The following is a 21517-nucleotide window of genomic DNA, read 5'->3' on the forward strand; positions in this document are numbered from 1 at the left end:
GGGGAGGGGGCAGTGCCGGGCTATGTAGTGGTTCAGGTGAGGCTATGGAGCAATTCTGATGGAGGCAACATCATACTCTGGCGCACTCAGGGTGGTGGCACAAGTGGCGTTTGAGCTGTGTTTGCAAATACAAAGGCAGACCAAGCCGCACCCACCGGGGCGGGGCGTGGCCCGATTGCATCGGCGTTTTTATGAAAACACTTGCGATCGGGAACGAGCTGCCGGTGTTTTGCATTAATTTAATGCAGGCATTACCATCGAAACGCCAATGCGATCGGGCCGCGGCCCTCCCCAGTGGGTGCGGCTTGGTTTGCGTTTGCAAATGCAGCCAAAACGGCATGTGTGCCATCACCCTTAACCCTTATCCTTTGTAGTAAGGATTTCGCAGGCCCAACAAAAGTGACAAAATAACAAGCTGCATTTGTGATGGCCCTGCCAATACAGTCATTACAAAATATTATAGTCCTATTAGATTGCATATGTCCATAGAGCCTGATCATCTCTGTGCGCCATCTACTGTCTATATCTGGTAATGCAGCTGTATATTATCTGCCTGCGAAAGGGGGGGTTTAACTGTCAGCCAATGAGAACTGTTGTTTCATACTTTGTTAATCTTGTTTGCCCTGATGTCCCTAATTGGAAATCTAGCATCGAAATCAAGCATTATAAACCGGGGGCACTTACAGAAAGATCTTACTGATAGACTTAGAAGTTAGTTCCATTAAAAAAAAGTACAAAAAAAAGGGCACATAGCCAAATGCAACTTTTTAACAATAATAAATAGGCACGGAAAGAATGAAAATCCCCCCACCCCTGTGACTATAATGAGTCATGCACCAGTGTGACATAACGTGATCATGGACAGATTTCTATCCACCAGATGTAAACAATGAGGGTGCGTCCACACGTTCAGTTTTTTTGATGCCCAAACCAGAAGTGGAGTTTTTGGCTTCAAAAACTGCATCTGAAAAATTAAACATGTGGACGCACCCTGAGAGCGCCTTCCCACGTGGAGTTTTCGTTGTGTTTTTAAATGCATCCAAAACGATTTTGGGAGGGGGTTTGGTCAAAACACATATACATTTGCAATGAAATGCATGCGTTTCAGGCAGATCCCCTTCCCACTTGTGTTTTGGATGCGTTTACAACAGCGATGAAAACGCCACGTGGGAAGGTGCCCTGAAGCATCCTGGAGAATGACAGCAAGCAGAGATCTAGAAAAAGATGAGGAATTGATACAGAAAGTATATTGGAAAATTGTAGTACTTTTAATTATACAAATAATACCATTTGTCTTCTAATACTGGACAACCCCTTTAAATGTAGAATATTTGGGGTCCAAGTAGTCCCTTCCTGTAATGTCCTGGTGACTGCCTGCACTGTTAGAAAGTAGAAAAGTTCTGGTTTGGGAGAATAAATAACATCTGCAACCAGGCAGTGATATTTTATGTAAAGCATATTTACTGTCAGAAAACTTTCCCCAGAGTGCGGTTCCCCCTATTCTCCAGCAGGGGGCGGCGGTGTAGCTGCCTCTGTCATCCAGCCATGTAACTGCCTGTCACTCACTTCATCTCTGGCCGTGGAGAGGACAGCACACAGTAAGTTTGTCTCTTTACACTTTTACCGGATTCCATGAAGCATTTGACAAAACTCTTTAACCCTTTAAAGTGTCCAACTATTGCCCCGAGATATGGCATCAGTTACCTATCATTATGGCTACTATTGCATACTATTATATGGCTGCTGAGCCCAAACTTTTTTTAAGTAAGTTTACTGATCATCCTCAGGTATAATCCTATTCCCTCCTCACGCCTGGACTTCCCTGCAGATACATTTGTAAATATAAAGGTTATTATTGAATGTATCATCATGTGACTAATGTTGATTTTTCTTTGCAAATTTCCCATATTCACCGGATCATAGACTAATATAAGAGAATCCCTACAAACATTCAGAATTGGGGGAAATGTGTTCCTCTCTGGGTCTGATCACTGATTGTTTCTACATGAATGTCCCCAGGTGTCAGTGTCCTGTGAGTGATGATTCTTCAGGCTGCGTTCACACATTGCAGTTAAAACTCAACAACTGCCTTGTTATAAGTGCACTCAGTTTTCCAGCATATTTTTTTTGCAGTTTTTAATTTTGCAGGTGAAACACGTAAAATAAATGTCTCCTCTTTTCTATAGGTGTCTTTCACCTGCTAAATTAAGAAACGCACCTGAATGCAGTTCTGTACAATGTAGTAAAGATACATTGTTTACTGCAACATGTGAACACTCCCTAAAGAACTGCATTCAGTCCTGATTCTGCTTTGGGTGCTGTCACACGTCGCGTTTACTGCATGCGTTTAAAAACGCATTGCTACAGCTGAAGGGATATTTCCCTAATTAAACAGCTGTTAACGCTTGCGTTTACAAAACGTATGCGTTAACATCGCGGTTAACGCATGCGTTAACAATGCGTTAACAACCGCATGCGTTAACCGCGATGTTAACGCATGCGTTAACAATGCGTTAACGCTTGCGTTTTGTAAACGCAAGCGTTAACAGCTGTTTAATTAGGGAAATACCCCTTCAGCTGTAGCAATGCGTTTTTAAACGCATGCAGTAAACGCGACGTGTGACCGCACCCTTTGTGTTTTACTGGTGAAACCTGGGCAATAAAGGCGATTCACCTGTCCAGTAAATTACTTTCATCTGGACAATTAAGAAACTGCACTTGAGGGCGCGTTCACGTGTTCCGCTAGCGTCACGTTCATAACGCAACTCTAGAGCACAGGGGGCGGGGCTCGAGCCGATCGCATATGTGAGCCCCGTCCCCTTGGGTGGTGTGATACGTGGTATTTTGAACCCGTTTTTAGTATTGCGTTTTCAGTCCGTTAAAAATCGCATGCGCTTTTGTCCATTTTTGTCAGTTTTTCTCAATTATCTTTATTTAACGGATAAGGGTGAAGACACACATGGCGTTTTTGGGCCGTTTTTACTAAGTGCGTTTTCAGATCGTTAAAAACGCATGCGTTAAAAAACTCATCCGTTTTTAAAAACCGCATGCGTTTTTGAAAACGCATGCGTTTTGTCAGTTTTTCCGAAATTGCGCAATGAAAAACGGACAAAAACGCATGCGGTTTTTAAAAAAACGGATGCGGTTTTAAAAAACGGATGCGTTTTTTAACGCATGCGTTTTTAACGATCTGAAAACGCACTTAGTAAAAACGGCCCAAAAACGCCATGTGTGTCTTCACCCTAAAACGGTAAAAAACGGATGAGTTTTCAAAAAAGCATGCGTTTTTTAACGGACTGAAAATGCATTACTAAAAATGCATTCAAAGCGCCACGTGTGACACCAGCCTTAGGGTGAAGACACACTTGGCGTTTTTAGGCGTTTTCAGATCTTTAAAAACGCATGCGTTTTTTAAAAACGCATGCGTTTTTGACCAGTTTGGATTAAGATAATTGGTCAAACCTGTCAAAAACGCATGCGTTTTTAAAAACCGCATGCGTTTTTTAACGATCTAACTAACGATTAACTAAAAACGGCCCAAAAACGGCCTAAAAACGCCAAGTGTGTCTTCACCCTAAGGGCGCTGTCACACGTTGCGTTTGCAAACGCAGACGCAGACCAAACCGCGCCCACCGGGGCGGTCCGCGGTCCAATCGCATCGGTGTTTCTCTATGTTTCTATGGAAATCGCCGATGCGATCGGACCGCGGACCGCCCCAGTGGGCGTGGTTTGGTCTGCGTTTGCGTCTGCAAACGCAACATGGGACAGCGCCCTAAGGGAGCTGTTCCATGTTGCGTTTTGACTGCATTTGCAAACGCAGACAACCTATGGAAAACCACCCTATGGAAACGCCTGCAATCGGAAACAAGCCGCGGGTGTTTTGCATTAAATTAACGCAAAACACCGGCAGCTCGTTCCTGATCGCAGGCGTTTCTATAGAAATGCCGATGCGATCGGGCCACGGCCCGCCTCTGTGGGTGCGGTTTTGTCTGCATTTGCAAAAGCTGCCAAAACGCAACGTGGGACAGCTTCCTAAGGTTGGTGACACACGTGGCGTTTTTTCCATTGCATTTTTTGCATCCTTGAAAAAAACGCATTATGTTGACTTTTTCAATGGCTTTTAGATTAAAGTGTCTTAACTTGGCATTTTTTTAAGGTGTATTTTCATTGCGTTTTTCAAAGCAGATGCATTTTGACAGACATGTGATTACATGAACAAACAGCAGGGAGAAGATCTCTGCGTTTTTACAAATTCCAGACACAAAACAGACACATATAATGCACAACAAGCATTACGTTTTAAAAAAATACAAGAAAATGTTAAAATGCATGCGTTTTCAATGCGTACGAAATCGCTGAAGAAACGCAACAAAAATGCCACGTGTGCGGCCTAAAAGGACGTGCAAAGTCGGAAAACAGGCGCAAACCCTTGGTGAATGTCCCCCAATGTGTGAACGCACTGTGTGACAGCACCCTTAGGGTGATGTCAGACGTGGCACTTTGTCTGCGCTTGCAAACGCAGACAAAGCCGCGCCCACTGGGGCGGCCCGCGGCCCGATCGCATTGGCGTTTCTATGGTGGTTTGCGTTAATTTAATGCCGCTAGAATTGCCATAGAAACGCTGATGCGACTGGGCTGCGGGCCGCCCCGGTGGGCGTGGCTTTGTCTGCATTTGCAAGCGCAGACAAAGTGCCACGTCTGACATCACCCTGAGAGTTGTAATTGCAGTAAAAAAGTCTTACCATATTTTACGGACTATAAGGCTCACAAGAAATCCTTTGATTTTCTCAGAAATCAGAGGTGCGCCTTATAGTTCAGTGCGCCTTATATATGAACAGTACTTACAGACAAAGGCTGCCTTGAACTGTACACAGGTCTGCCACCTGCTGGTCATTCCGGTCATATAATCCGGTGCGCCTTATATATGAACCTAGATGTTTTAGCAGGCATTTATTGATGGTGGGCCTTATAATCCGGTGCGCCTTATAGTCCAAAAAATATGGTAAATAAAAGAGAAAATGAATAACTGTGTGCCCCCCCCCCACGGTGCTTGTTTCCAGTCGCATGCATTTCAGTTGAAACACGTATGTGATCGGGCCAAGCCCCTCCCAGTTCCAATTTTATTGCGTTGCAAATCGCTGGTTGTTTTATCTCCTGGGCTTGTAACAACACGTTGAACAGAAGATTATAACCGTCATCCGTGTTATCGTCTTGGCGCTGTTTACACTATGCTGTCTACACCTAGTTGTACTAAGTGGGATTTTAATGATTAACCTCCTTACAGTTTGGGCTTCCTATGAATATGATACAACGTGGGCAGAGTTTATGTACTCGCATTAAAGGAATATTCCCAACATTTAACTGAATGTGGCTAAAAAAGCTATAAAAGTCATTACTCAGATCTAATAAGTAATATTGGTCTATTACATCCAATGAGCAGCACATTCCCATCTTTACAACTGGTAGGGTTACTTTTCCTGCTGCCTGTAGGGGTTCAAGCAGGTATCTAAGTGTTACTATGTAATGTATTTACCTTGGAGGTGTGTGTATTGGCTCTGGTATCATCACAGATAATTTATATTATAAATGGCTAAAAATAAATGTGCTCATAGGCTGCGCTTTACTGTGAATATATGTGAAATATAAGGCACAAAAAATGAAACTGTTGGGGGTATTTATTACATGGGTAGCGAGTGGTGAGAATAGGCATAGCCTTCAAGACTCGAGTACGTAGCCTGGAAACCTGGCAAAAGCAGCAGCCTTCAAATAGTTTACCTGTCATGTGTATTTATAACATATACCCGGGATACATACATGATAGATGGTGGTCCCAGCCTCTGCAACACCTATTGCAAGACAGGGGTCTACTTATGACCCACGTGCAGGAAGGTTCTTTTACTCAAGATAGATGAGGGTCCCAAGCTGATGCTATAAGGAGTTTCATACCGCTCCTGGATCCACATCTATAGCCTCTCATCTTGCCAAATCGGTCCTGTACGCCACACAATGCGCAACATTTATCATGGAGGGGTGTCCCTCCAGCGTCACTGGATACATGAGGAGGCACCAGCTTCTTGATGTGTCTGGCGACTGGCTATGCTGGTGTATATTTATAATATTGTTCTATTGCCTGCACAAGGCAGCAAGATCCCACGCTGGTCACAGCGAGTGCCAGGGCAACAAGACCCCACGCCGGTCTACTCCTCTGCTGACTATAGCTCATGCCGAGGCACAGGGCAGCAGGGCCCCACGCAGGTCTACTTCTCTGCTGACTATTGCTCATGCTGAGGCACAGGGTAACAGGACCCACACGCTGGTCTACTCCTCTGCCAACTATAGCAAGTGCCAGGGCAACAGGACTCCAAAACTGGTCTACTCCTCTGCTGACTATAACGAGTGCCAAGGCACGGGGCCGCAAGACCCCATGCCGGTCTAATCCTCTGCTGACTATGCGACCTTCACGTTACCACAATTCCACTTGCCATGAAGATGGCAGCTCACTACTATTTGCGATTATTTCAGGGTTTGTACACCAGAAACCTGACGTATAAGCCCTGAGAAATATCGCACATTTACTTACCGGCCCCTGGCGCGTTCCCCGATGTGCATTGTCCGACGAGAATGAACTCTGCCGCGATTCACTAAGATCGTGCGCCCGATATCCTGCATGTGTTGCTTCCCCGCTGAGGTCCGCCGGAGTTCACCATCTTCTTCCCGGTGCATGTAAGTGCATTGTCTTGCGACACAATTTGAATGTTAAATCCCGCACGGAGTCCAAATCCATCGGATAGTCCGACGGCCCGTCCCCCAATTTCCGTCGCATGAAATCCGGCACAGCGGATACCTGTCAAAGTGGCTCAAATCTCGAAAACGTCGAGAAGTCCGATGGCAATGCGATCCGCGGCCCCTTAGTAAATGAGCCCCAATGACTTTAAAACAGAAGGCGTTTAAGACCATGTCAGGTTTTAAAAGTTGGGCATTGATCTACAGGGAGTTGCCTTATTTAAGGGAGCACTTTTCCCATCCTGGTAAACATATTGGCCTTTGCTTTCACGTCCACCATCTAATCTTGCATTTCCATGGCCTCAGCAGTAAAGCTTCCCTAGATGTCTGTCAGGGGGTGAATGTAGTTGGACCTATCTCTGATGAGATCCCTTTCTAACATACTGTATACCCCATTGGAAACCTCTGTCGGATAAAAAGTGGAACATGAACTGGACACAACACTTCTTTGTGGTCTAAAGGCTCCACACAAGTTCTCATTAACATCGTTACCTACATGACACAATTCTATCCACTGGTTTGGGTTCACGTGTTTTTTTTTTGTAATATTTCTTTCTACATGATGGAGCGAACCTGCAGTAAAAACAATCCATAAGCAGATCTCCACTGGGGCTTAAATTTAGAAGGGCATCTAATGGTGACAGATTAATATCTATATACACTTTATGAACTTTATTTTTAGTGACCACATTCCGCCTAGTTGTGGGGGTCACATTAAAAACCCATTTGTTCTGTACAGTAAACATATCTAGGAGAGGTAATTGCTTTTTTATGACTTTGTGTTACATTTTTACTGTAGGACTATTGTCTTATAGCCAACATTTCGATGGCCACAGGGAATAGCGCTTAAAATTTACTATAAACAATCTGAGTTTTGCACAATTTATGCTGGCAGACAGTGAAAGCTCCATTATGTACTTGTGGGCAGGAATTCCTCCTGAGATCAGCAGAGCAATGTAACATTAAAACTCCTGCTATAATTGTACATTGATGTATATGTCAGAGGTGGCATGGGGAAGACGGGGGAGGACACATCTAGAGTCTTTTTGACAAACATGTTTAATACTATAATTTACACTCTGCCCTGGGTTCTCCTTTTTTGTTTCTCCAACCATTCTTTAACCCTTTAATTAAATAGAGACTTTCTGTAATGAAATGTATACCTTTGCCCACATCCACACACCGGGAGTGCCCCAGGGGGACTAACTACCATACTACGGCCTGTCCTCCTTTTTTTTGCTTCTACTCTGCTGGCTGGTGGATAAGGCCTAGTTTAGGACTAAGCCACAGTGACACCGAGCAGATGCCCACTACCAAGCCAGACCCTCCTGTCTTGCCCCCACCCACTGTTGGTCTCCATTTGGGTAACACTGCCAAAGCAGCCATGCTTTTCAACCTTCAGGGTACTCCAATTGTCACTCGGGCCAAAATTTTTTTTTGTCTGGATCTACAATTATAAAATATACAGTTTTGACTTACATACAAATTCAACTTAAGAACAACTTAACAACTGCCTGTATAAGTGAGCCGAAAGTATCTACTACTCTTTTACTTTGTTAGACTATATTAAAGTTATATGAAACTAGATGCTACACAATCAGCATTTACAATTCACATAATGATCAGAAACTGTGTTTTTCCATATTTTTTACATTGGAAAGGTGATAATACACTGGAGGGGAAGGGGGAATAATAATAATTATAATAACAATAACACTGGCATTTTAAAATACCACATGTTGGTCCAGGACCCGTATCTACTAAGAGGCACCGGTTTGGACCCAAGACCAGGTCTGAACTGGTTGAATTCTCTGCTATAGCCCCGCCCCCTTTCCACGTGTGGGTGGAGAAAATGAGGAAAATGGTGCGCATTGAAAGAGTCATATGCCTTCTCCCCCAGTGTGTCGTTGGGACACCCTTTAATAATACAGAATTCTAACAAATATCACAACTAAATAGAACCAGATTACTGTAGAAATGTTTATCAATGTAGATTTTCCACCAGAAGCAAGTGGGAGATGTTCGACCTCAAGAAAACCCCATCCTAGCTCCTATATAATTTCCCTGCAGCTGCTTTACAGATAAAGGAACTCTAGAGCTTATCTATCCATAGAGAACTGATTAGAAAAGTTCTTCTAGCTCTATGGGTGTGTTTGCAGCTGCACAATGAGCTAACGCTCATAGGTAGGAGGACTCCCTTATGGAAATCCCATTATTTGGACATGGTTGGCAGAGTTTTAAATATGTCCTTTTGTTAGGAGAGGAATAAGCCTCTCTGTTTTATATACATTATTATCTGACACAAACTTGTCTCTGTAGAGAAAGGATCAGACATGTTGAATTCCAGCATGCCCAATCCTTCTGGCAGAAAGTCTGGACACTTCCCATCCATTTGATAGGGAATTCATGGCCTTTCTTATCTAGATGTATTAGTGCCAGATCTCCGCCTTGAAAACCAGAAACTATTATAGGATTTAATTGAGTTTAATTTCCGGGAATGTTTTTGTCTCTCCTGCTGGGTGTGCATGTAGCTGGAGAGCTCTGAGAGAGGCTGTTTATGTCATTGTAAAATCATTCTGGCGTAGAGTTGGCACCTGGTCAAGAGCATCTACAGCCTCACCCCATAAAAAGCTTATACTTCAGGTTAAATTATAACCAAATATGGATTCTAAGGTTTAGACTAATTCAGCCGAAAATTCCTTGTGATTCATGAAAACAAACCCGCTGCTTCTCGGGACTGTGCATTCCTGAGTGACATCATCTTGAGATCTGTGTATTTAGTTGAATGATCAGACAAGCTGCATAAAAAATATTTAGCAGGAGCTTGTTAACTGTTTCTCAGCCATTAGGGATGCAATCAGGGCCGGCGCAAGTAGTTGGCATACTTGGGCAAGTGTCGGGGCACAGGGCTGCTGGAGAAGGGGGACCCACATAAGGCTGTACATAAGGAATCCATGGGTGTGAGGGGGCTTATATAAAATAACCATGAGGGGAGGTGTTTGGGATGATAAACTAGGGAATATTTTAGGTAACAGGAGACTGTTTTAGTTTCTTGATTTTTAATGAGTGCACCGCTAAGGGGCCCACTGAGGCCCCGCCGCCCAGGGGCCTACTGAAACCTTGAGCTGACCCTTGACGCCCTTGATCTTGCCACCACCTATCGTGGGTGTTAACTGTTTAAACTCCACTGGCATAGTCACCAGCACCATTTAAATGGTTAAACCCTGCACACTGACGCTAGCATACAGGCGGCACTGCCATTTTAGGAAGATTGTCAGTTCCCCATGATGTCATTGTGTGGGGGGCCCTCCACCCCAAATTGGCGTTGCACAACACTGCTGGCATGTTACTGCTAGTGCCCGCTGTCAGAGTGGTTTACATGCCACCAGAGACCCCCCACAGGTGCCACTGGTAGGCCCTGTGTGAGGGGTAAGTAACACCGGAAGACCTCCATTGTGTTGGCCATATTATTGTAGCATGGAGGGGCCAGGTTGGGGATTGGTTTGCCTTCTGTTATCTCTTAGTTGGGGTTTTTGTTTCAGAGAAATGTTGGAAGCAATGAAAAGCTCCTTGTCTATTTCCATGTTTTTCTTTACCAAATTAGGCCTGGCATGTTTGTTTGGCTGATGTTAGTCGCAGTTTAACTTCTTGTAGAAACTTTTGACTTAGTGAAAGTTGAGGTGGGGGGGGGCAAAAACTGCTGAAAGCTGACAATTTTTTTGGCACGGGCTCTGTGGCAGGAAAAAGGCACCTCGTGTTCCATTTAGATTACATTTGTTTAGGGAGGAATTCTGACCAGATGGCTGAGGGAGCGAGGCGCTGCTGAGGTTTCTCTGCTGCTAAGACTAACTGAATGTTTTCGTATGTATTCGCTCCTTCCAATAGATCTGCGTGATATCAGCAGCTGGAAACGCGCCAACGATGTGATGTCATGTATCTTTTCAAACAACTCCGTGATACATCTCATGCCCTACAATACAATCCCAAGATATCTGATAAGGAATGGATGATCACAAAATGATGCACTATTTACATCAAGGAATTATTACAGATTTTTTTTTCACATTTTTAATGTAATCGTCATATAAAATTGACAAGTAAATCAGATACAACGCACATATGTACTATCTTTTGGCTACAATTGCTATTTCTTGCAATCGCCTGTCCTTCTGTCCAATGACATCATCTGTATGGTAATAGTCTGGTCTCCCACATGACCAGCAACAAGTAAAACTGACATGTTCATTAGACATTAATATATATGGGCACTATTACTTAAAGGGGTATTCCCACGAAGACAAGATTCTTATAGGTACTCAGGAAAACAAAATAACACATTCTCTAATTCACTGTTAACAAAAATGCAGCATTCCACAGATATAAGTCCAACCTGTCTCTATCAGTCCTGGTGTATACAATTTCAGCTGCCCCTAGACATGACCCTGTAACTTCTGACTTGGGGTCGGGCTGCCATCTTGGATTTCTGTGAGATCATGCAGATGAGATTTCTGTCTGTCTCTGCTATGTGCATGTAGCCCCGCCCCCTGCACAGAGCTCAGAGACACAGACACTGATTCACATCCTGCCCGGAGATCGTGAGCAGAGAGAGAGGCTGCAAACTACAGGCTACAAGGAGATACGTGATCCTGGGGAAGGGGGAGGCAGGCACATATCTGTGAGATGTAGCAGAGCTCACAGTGTAAAAGTCTGTCAGCCTTTGTGTAATCTCATGCATCTCTGATCTGTCTCCTCTCTCTTTCTATGTGTCAGGGTGTTAGTACAATTTCAGAAGATGAAAGTGTATATACACCTGTGCCCTGATAATGTAACCACATTGTCACCCCACAGAACTAGATGGATAATACAGTAATGTGTCTGCTGAGAGAGGCCCTACCCACACCCTCGAATTTTACACTAAGCAGCATAGAGAGTGATAGGAGCTAAAACAGCAATAAAAACCCTCATTTCATTAAAGGGGGGAAACTGTAATGGACATTTCATTAAAAGGGGCATCTACTGTGGACAATTCTGCAATGGGGGCATCTGCTGTGGACATTTCGTTAATGAGGTGCGGCTGCTGGACATTTTATTAGAGTAGTGTCTGCATTTCCTACCCTAGGGCTTCTACTCCAATCAATAACTTTTCCCATTTTTTTATTTTGTGGTAAAATTAGCAGCCTCAGCTTATACATGAAAATTTACAATGTGAGGGTGCGTTCAACTGCAGAGCACAGAGGCCGGGCCAGGGGCAGCATCCACATCTCCTATACTGTCTGGGGGTCTGGTCTGGATGGTGGTCGGGTGGAGGGTTTCATGCAGTTGGGGAATGTGATTGCCTTTCCTATATAGATGGTTATAAGAGCAGGTGTGAGGTTCATCATTATATTACTTTTATGAACATTACAAGATTAAGGATATAGAGTATATAGAGCAGTACTTAAGTTCTAACATCCGGGCACATGTTGCTTTGGATACTGGGGGGGGAGCTAGTCTTGTGAACACCACGGGGCCCATGGGACACTTAATCCGCCACTGCTTGTTTTTACAAAATAAAGGCTTTAAAGTTATGTAAATGATCCTGAGGGTCTCTGGGCTCAGTTAACAGCTATTGAGCTCAGAACCTCAAAGGTTAATTTGCATAATTTTAAAAGCTTTTTTTTGTAAATAAACAGGGCGTAATGCGCTAAATAATTATCTCACACAACCCCTCAATGAGAACCTGTCACCACCTTTTCACTAATATAGCTAATGAAAGGTTCCTATAGGGCCCTATTAACTTAGACACCCTTCTTTTAGCTAAAAACGGTTTCCTTTCCATCCACATGAATCAACTTTACCTTATATTCCCTGGTCCGTTAGCCTCCTAACATTAGAAAACTGTACCCCACACATATACCTGATCACATGAAATCACAGGAGCCTCCATGGACTTCTACTCTTCCCCATCCTCAATGGAGGCATGTTATGATTTTGTGATCACATACATGCATGAGGTGGATATTGCAGATGTATTGGGACCTTGAATGATGTCATCCTGGTCACATGACTTTAAGTGCAAAATGATGTAACATCTCTTAATGTTCCACACATCAGAATATCATTGCACTGTGATCTGTCAATCAGGAACAAAAAGGCAGTGCAATGCAAATAAATTTTAATATACAAGACTACAAGATCAGGTGAGATGCATGTAAGTTTACAAAATGATTTTTGTAACATTGCATCCATTGAAAGGAACCATTTAGGGATAAGGGCAATGCTTTTTAACCATAGTTTTTAATAAAGTTTTTTTGGGGTGGGTTAATTTGCATTACAGGTCCTCTTTAAATTAATTCTATATTGACTACAGCTGCTATTGCACAACCTAGACATCTATAAATCAATAGACAACTGGGTGTTACCATTCTTCTCCTCAAAGGGACACTGATTGGGAAGAAGACAAAATGTAATTCCCACTGATCATTCCATGGAAAATCTAGTTTCTTTGTGTTGGGGATTAGTAATAATAAAAAATAGCAGATTATTGGGATCATTCTCATAGTACTCAATATTCCTTAGCCTGTGGCGTCTATGTGTCTATTAGAGCAGTATCTACAGGGATAACCCCACGCAATAGCATAAATAACACATTTTAATCTAGTAAAATGTGAACCTTTATAAATGATGGCTGCTTTCTATGAACTGTAAAACCTATTTCTTTCAGAACCGCCCTACACCGGCCAAAAGATCATGTTTGGTATTGCAGCTCAGCCCCATTCACTTTCATAGAGCTGAGACAAAAGCCATGGACCTGTGCGGTGCTGTTTCTGGATGAAAGATCCAATATTATTCTAATGCTGAACAATATGTAATGGAAAGAACTTTTAAAGATCGAATCACTCTATTTTGTATGTTCTTCATGCTGTTATGATCTCGCGGGGTAATATTTCCTTGCAGCCACATTTGTATCAAGTCTCTGCAATAGAGAATAATATGAAGTGACTACATCGGACTGACACAATATATAGCCCCCATTATCACAGAGCTCATGGTTTCTCAGGAGGTGGGTGCGGCAGACGGTCTTGTCATCTTGCCTTTTTATTCATCTTTTTTAGCTAACCATTTATACCATAGATCCAGCAGGGGGCGATGGTGATCAATGATATAGCCACAGTGTTCACTCTGGAACCAGTTGTCACTCATCTACCGTCAAAATCCATCATGATAAACCAGGGACATTTACTCATAGATCCAGATTGTGTTAACCATCTTATATGTGTTATTCATGTCCTTCTTCTTTCTAAAATCAACTTTTAAAATTATTCTAATTAGCCTGAGGGGCTACCCCAGCCCCTCCCTGATCTGGCTTTAAAGACTGTAACACTTCCTGCTGTGATTTTAGTGTAAAGCCAAATTGCAGATGGGCTAGGGTAGCCCCGCAGGCTCATTAGCATAATTTTAAAAGTTGATTTTAGAAGGAAGGGGGTCACGGATAACAAATACAGTGCGTGGTCTCAGCCACACTTGATTTTTATGGTATATTTCCTTTAAGTCTTGTAGAGTGGTCTAAAGAGTTTGGTGTTATATTCTGAAAAAGTGTCAGATCTAATCCTGTCCTGTGTTACTATTTTATAGGATTCTAGAATATATACCCCCTAGGATAGTGTAATAAATGACTGTACACAAACAGAACAGACAACAAGCCCTCATATAGTTGTGTATAGGTGGGTGCCATATGTGACCATTGTAGCTCTCCCCGCTCTTGAGAACACCAGTGTAAGTTTCCATGAAGTGCGGTTAACAGACTATTGGGCTATGAATAATGTAGCCAATGTTTCTAACAATGGAACTTAAACACACTTTGACACTTGCATTTCAGCTCATGAGGGCAGAGCTGTGATCTGTGATTCCCAATTAACTGCCTACAGGGAGACTGAGGTGGTCTGAGACACGCCCCCTTGTTTCTCCATTGGTTAAAGGGGTTCTCCGGAGGTGGAAAAACATGGCTGCAGTCTTCCAAAAACAGCACCACACCTGACCATGGTTACTGCCAGTACTGCAGCTCAGCTGTATAGAAATGAATGGAGCTTAGTTGCAATACCATACACTACCCATGGTCAGGTGAGGTGCTGTTTTTGGAAGACTGCAGCCATGTTTTTCAACGTCCAGAGAACCCCTTTAAGGATGCGACTACTTCCTTCCCCTGCAGTTCTGCCTCCTCAGATTGTCTTCTGTGTTTAATCACATTAAAGGGCATCTACTGCCAGGATGAAGGACTGTATGCAAATGAGCCTGAGGGGCTCTAGGGTCCATAGATATTAATGGAGCCTGGAGCCCCTCAGGCTCATTTGCATACAGCTTTTCATCCTGGTGGCAGATGTACTCTAAAACTAATTTTTCATTTGAAAATATCACATTTTTTTTTTTTTTTTTTTTAAATTAAAGAATTTTCCATATTCTATTTATATATTTTTTTTAAAAAAGTGTCCGGCACAAAATAATTGTCACAGATAACGATCATTACTACCGGTTTCATGATTAGGTAACTGCCATTCACCGAGATTAGGACCACTGGCATTTCCAATTTTTTCTTTTTTTCCTTATTTTTGCTGCAGATCCTAAGTAGATTTGATTATATTCATATAATGTGATCTTTTAACATAATCCAAGATCTCCAGCCATGATTGAGCGTCGTGTCTGCTTCCTTCCTGGATACAGTTGTAATATTTTTGTTCAGAGCTAATGGACATTTAGACCTCACGCTACCAACAGGTCGGTCGTTTGTCATGGATGGTTAAAACAAAGTTTGCACAAAGCGAGTGACAAACCGTACATACAGTACAGCCTATACATAGCAACAGGGGAAACGGATAACAATGCACACCAAATCTAATAGCTATTGTTATCAATTTTAATTATAATAATAATAATTCTTTATATAGCGCCTACAGATTACACAGCGCTGCACAAAGCATGACAAATTGGTCCCTGTCCCCATGGGGCTCATAATCTAAACAACCGACCCGTATGTTTTGAAGTGTGGGAGGAAACCGGAGGACCAGGAGGAAAACCACGCAAACACAGAGAGAACATACAAACTCTTTGCAGATGTTGACCTGGGTGGGACTTGAAACCAGGACCCCAGCGCTGCAAGGCAGAAGTGCTACTCACTCAGCCACCATGCTGACCTAATTTTCCCCTGTTGTGGTATATAGGGTGTTTGATGTCTTTGGGGGATTACTTTGCACCCTTACTGTGTGCCCACTACGAGGTGTGTTTTAAACCATACATACAGTATCACGGTCTAGTGATACAACCCGGACATAAATACTGCGCCATTCATGATTGGTGTAAATTGGGGAAACCTGTTAAGGTCAAGACTCCAATGGTTCACCCATAAATTTTAGTAACTTTGTGAAATTTCTACATCCTGTACCCCACCTTAGTGTTTCCCGATGAGAAGAATTATAGGAATTTTGACATGATGGAAATTCTGGAGACTATTGTAAAAGAACAAGAGAAACTTTTTGGTTGCTGTGAGCAAAGTGCCATGATTTGTAAGGAGCATGGAACATGGTAAAGCCTTACCCAAAACCAAAAATCCATGAATGAGAGGTTAACCAGACGATAGTTACATGTTTAATGGATATCACATAAAATTGAGATTGTGCATTGTATATAGACTCCCTAAATTACATAATTCTCCATACAGTGGGTACAGAAAGTATTCAGATCCCTTTAAATTTTTACTCTTTGTTTCATTGCAGCCAATGAATGTGCACCCTGCCCCCATCCTGACAGAACAGAACCCAGAAATGTTTAATAGCAAGAATTAATGTTTAATGAGCAAAAATAACTACAAGAAACCTAAAATATGACATGGTGATAAGTATTCAGCCCCTTTGCTCAGTATTGCGTAGAAGCAGCTTTGGAGCTGGTGCAGCCAGGATTTGTTTTTCACCCCTGGATTTGGGGATCCTCTGCCTCTTCCCTGCAGATCTTCTCCAGTTCCCTCAGGTTGGATGGTAAATGTTGGTGGAAGCCATTTTCAGGTCTCTCCAGAGATGCTCAAATAGATTTGGGTCCGGGCTCTGGCTGGGTCAGTCAGGAATGGTCACAGAGATGTTCTGAAGCCTCTGCTTTGTTAGTTTAGCTGTGTGCTTAGGGTCATTGTCTTGTTGGAAGGTGAAATTCTCATAGTCTGGGATCCTTCATGTGTTTTGCACACTGTATACGGCTTTCCTATGTCTTCCGTCGGCAGACTCTGCCATAAAGCCCTGACTGGTGGAGGCCGCAGTGATCGGTGATTTGGTGGAACTTTCTCCCATCCCCTACTCCTCTCTGGAGCTCAATCACAGTGATCTTGGGGCTCTTCTTTACCTCTCTCACCAAGGCTCTTCTTCCCTAATTGCTTAGTTTGGCTGGACGGCCAGGTCGAGAATGAATTGTGGCCGTCCCAAACTTTTTCCATTTAAGGATTATGGAGGCCAGTATGCTCTTAGGAACCTTAAGTACTGAAGAAATTCTTTTATAACTTTGGTGAGACCTGTGCATTGCCACAATGTGTCTGAGCTCTTTGGGCAGTTCCTTAGACCTCATGATTTTCATGTGCTCTGACATGCACTGTGAGGTGTGAGGTATTTTATAGACAGGTGTGCGCCTTTCCTAATCAAGTCCAGTCAGTTTAATCAAACGTAGCTAGACTCCAATAAAGTAGCAGAACCATCTCAAAGAGCATCAGAAGGAAATTGGCCGTATGTGAGTTTAATGTGAGCATCACGGCAAAGGGTCTGAATACTTAATGTCCATGTGATGAATGAATGGAATATTTCAATTTTTCTTGCTTAATAAATAAGCAAAAATATCTACATTTTAGTTTTTTTTCAATCAAGATGGGGCAGAGTGTACATTAATGAGCTTAAAAAAGAACTTTTTTGATCTGACCAATTGGCTGCAATGAAACAAAGAGTCTATAGCTGGACTGTGGTACTTATTGTAATGGCCATGTAGTAAGTTACAAGTCTATAAATGGCCTCCAAATGTATCCAGTGTATGTCGTGGCCATTACGTGCGGCTGTATGGAGTCAGTATCAGCACTCATGACTTATTTAAAGAACATGGTATGTTAGTAGAGTTTGGATCATGATTCATGGCTTGTGTGGATGAATATCACTCACTGGTATTAATACAGGAGCATAAATAAGCAATGATCTCACTGGTTCAACAATGCTGAGTCCTCCAGCTAATCCTCTCAGATAATGAGAAGGTCACAGTGATCACCACTGAGCGGAGAGGAAGCATTGCCGATCTCCACGATCAGGCAGTGTCCAAATCTTTCCATAGACACACAGATATTTAATCCAATATGGTAACAACAACCATCCATGAGGGATATGTCTGCATCATATTCATTTCAGCTCTTATTTCATCATGTTAAGAGAATCCTGCATCGATAATTGTTCACTCACGTAAAAAAGTCATGGACTTTGTAAGAAGTTTTCTGAAACTGTGTCTGCAAATATAAAGGATCCTAATAACTAGTGTTAAGTGTGCCTGCAGCGCCATCTCAGGGGAAAGTAGGCATTACACAATTTTCTGTGCCTGTGACTTATAAGCTTGACTCACTTGTTGGCTTATGAGGATGGCTTAAATGAGGATCCTGATTTTGGAGTTGGTTTTGGAGTTAATTATCACAATATGGATATTCGGAGCTAGAGATTTTCTCTGGGCTGTTCCATAAAAGTAACTTATCCCCTATCAATAGCAGATTCCGCATCAGAGAACGCGCATAGCTGGTGTGCGCATGCGTAACTGGTGCTACATTTACAAATTCACTGCATACAAACAAATGCGCATGTGGACCAACACTCCATTCACATGCTGATATTCGGATCAACCTTTTCACCACCCATTGCAGCTAGGGCCCAGTGCAGAGGGCAAACATTATCTTTATAAGTCAAGGAGGATTTTCTTGCTTAAGGGGAAAAAAAAAGCTGAGGACCCTGTTTTACCAATTCCAGAAATCCGTCACTTTAAGTTTTTCTTGATACATTGTTGATATTCAGGACAGATGCCACTCAGTGTGTAAGGTATGTGCCAGGAGCACAAGAATCCATTGTAACGCTGTTACCTGAGACGCCTCTTGGCACGTTAGACTTTTTATGTCAGGAAGCCTCCACCTCCGCCTGTGCCAAAAACAGCAACAGATTAAAGGAAATGTGTGAAAATCATGGATACTGCTGGGAGATCCCGCTGTTTGCAAATAAAAATCTTAAGTGAAGTTTGGTCCGCTGGCTAGAATACAAATATGTGCAGCGGATTTATAAAATCTTCAATGCATTTATTATTCTGGATGGATGTTACCTGACCCTTTGAATAGGGCATAAAATAAAATTCTAAGCATTAGAGGATAATGCTAGGGTTCAAAGGGTTGTCCTGAGGTTGAAAAACATGGACGCTTCTTTTCCAAAAACAGCGCCATGCCTGACCCAGTTCAGCTCAGTTATATAGACATGAATGGAGCTTTGTTGCAATACCATGTACTACCTTTGAGGTGCACTTTTTGGAAGAAAACAGTAACTGAATCCATTATAGTTATCTCTCAGCTCTGCTACGGGTTTATCTCAACAGGGAGAAGACGAAGAGCTGCTACCAGGGGCGTCCCTCAGGAGAGCAAAGGATTAAGTAGTGTATGCTAAAATCCTGACATCTGTCACTCGGGGGCTGTCTGGCTGCTCCCCATACACGCTACATTGCTGACTTATCCTGCCCATATGTGTATGGCCATATTGCTTACCCTTTTAGTGCCAAGAGCTCTTAATCAGAGCAGCAGACGGGAGCTCTTGACCTTACACGATAACCTTTCAGGACTATGATTCCATCTGTGGTGACTGGTCAATGATATCTACTTCCGTGATGCCTTCCCAGTATGTGTATATCTGTCATAGTACACTGTGTAGACTGGATGGACTATGAAAAGGTTTCACTTAAAAGGGTTACATTAAGATTATAATGGTTTTATTCCAATTTAATGTCAATAACATCAGTAGTGGATTATAAAATGGACAACTTCCCTGTGTTGGGGTTTTGTGTTTTTCTTTCTTTTCTGTTTCATAAAATGAAAATTTTATAAATATAGTTAAATGGGCAACTTGGGTGGCCGCCCCGGGCTTCTAGGGGGCCCATGAAAATCTGAACCAATTGCCAAGTTTGATACTGCGCTGTAGAGATAATAAAGAGAAGGACCTCCAGCCATAACATCCTCAATCTCTCTACATATATACAGGGAGTCCTCCAAAGGTCCTCCAAACTGCTAAACAAAAAGTGGACAGAAGAGACCCCCCATCCTTTCCCAAGCAGCCTGATTCTAGTACCATATGAAAGAAGTGTGAGAGATATATTCCTATACAGACGCCATTATGGAGAAGTTACTGCCATTAAATATTTAGACTTGTATTGTCCCACGATTACAACCCGGGGCCCTTGACTGTCTCCTGAATAACATGCAATCCTCCCAACTCAATCAATTGTTTGAGGTCTTCTCCATTGTAAGACCTCTGCTTGCTGTTCTCTTTTAGTAAATAGGCTTGCCTCCAGAGTTTGCTACTTTTTGCCAATGTTTCTCTATAATTCAGTGTTCTTTGCTCCAATCATGGATTGTCTAGATGGATCCAATTGAGGTGCACTCAAAGCTGACAACATTATTCTATGGGTTGTTAGCTTATGTCCTTTTACTGATATTTGCTGACATTCAATTGAGCAGAAAATCAGGATCATTTTTTGATTGTATCATACTTAGCAGGAGCTAGTTGAGGCAGGGGCCCTTAGCAGACTTTTGAATGGGGATAACCCCCAGAAAATATACACATCCTCCATTCTTTAGTCAGGTCGGATCCCAGGGCCCCCTGATATTGCGGGCCCCATAGCAGCTGCTATAGCTGCTATTGCTGTAGTTACATCCCTGATACATATATATGTATAAAAGTTGCCATGTGTATGGATTTTTCTCGCAGCACAGATACAGCAGCTCAGTATATACAGAGAAACATTCTATGTCCCCAGTCCGTTTCCTCTTTTTCACTACAGTATTGATGGGTCGAGTGATATCCATCTGATGGAGCAATATTTACATGCAATGCCTCAAGCCATCAGCGCCACAATACGGGCTCCATGCGCATAAATGGAAGCTCCATTCCAGCCGAGCACATAAGGACCTGGGTCAATTCATAACTAAAATATTATTTAGACAATCACATCTCCCTTCCTACGTATCTGCAGTGAAAGCATCAAGATCTATGAGGAGCTTTTCTTGAGAAACTTGGCAACCAGAAAAAAAAAATGAAAGAAAGTGAAAACTAAACAAGGTTGATTCATTGTTGGACGGCAGCATTGGAGAACAGTATGAAATCCCATATTTGGTTATAAATAGTGAGCGTTTAACTGAAGTAAAAGAAAACCTTTTCTAAATTGATGATAAATCCTTTTATTGGGGCACCAAATAAACCGGGCAGACTGCTCTAGTAAAATGTCAGATTCTTATGGCAAATAGTGATGTTTTAGCTCAGTTAGTTTTTCAAACCCTCCAGGGGGGAGAAGGAGGTGTCTTGTGACTCAAAATTCTGGTGGATTTGCATAATATTTTGTGCACACCCCTGACCTGTAAAGCAACACCCTATTAACTTTTTAATGAAGTTGCAAAAAGTTGCAAACTGTCACCTGAAGGTTTCATGGGTTTGTAGCCTCGGTATGTAGATAC

General features: G+C 42.6%; 1 protein-coding gene across 1 annotated transcript in view; it reads left to right on the forward strand.

The window, feature by feature from the left end:
* Nucleotides 1-1496: 1496 nt before the first annotated feature.
* The window catches only part of FHL1 (four and a half LIM domains 1), a 43073-nt gene continuing 23052 nt past the window's right edge, over nt 1497-21517 (forward strand). Inside the window, exon 1 of the mRNA XM_072123142.1 lies at nt 1497-1598. The gene's annotated coding sequence lies outside the window, so the exon portion shown is untranslated. The remainder of the gene's footprint in view (nt 1599-21517) is intronic.

Source organism: Engystomops pustulosus, chromosome 9 (assembly GCF_040894005.1).
Source record: "Engystomops pustulosus chromosome 9, aEngPut4.maternal, whole genome shotgun sequence".
NCBI lineage: Eukaryota > Metazoa > Chordata > Amphibia > Anura > Leptodactylidae > Engystomops > Engystomops pustulosus.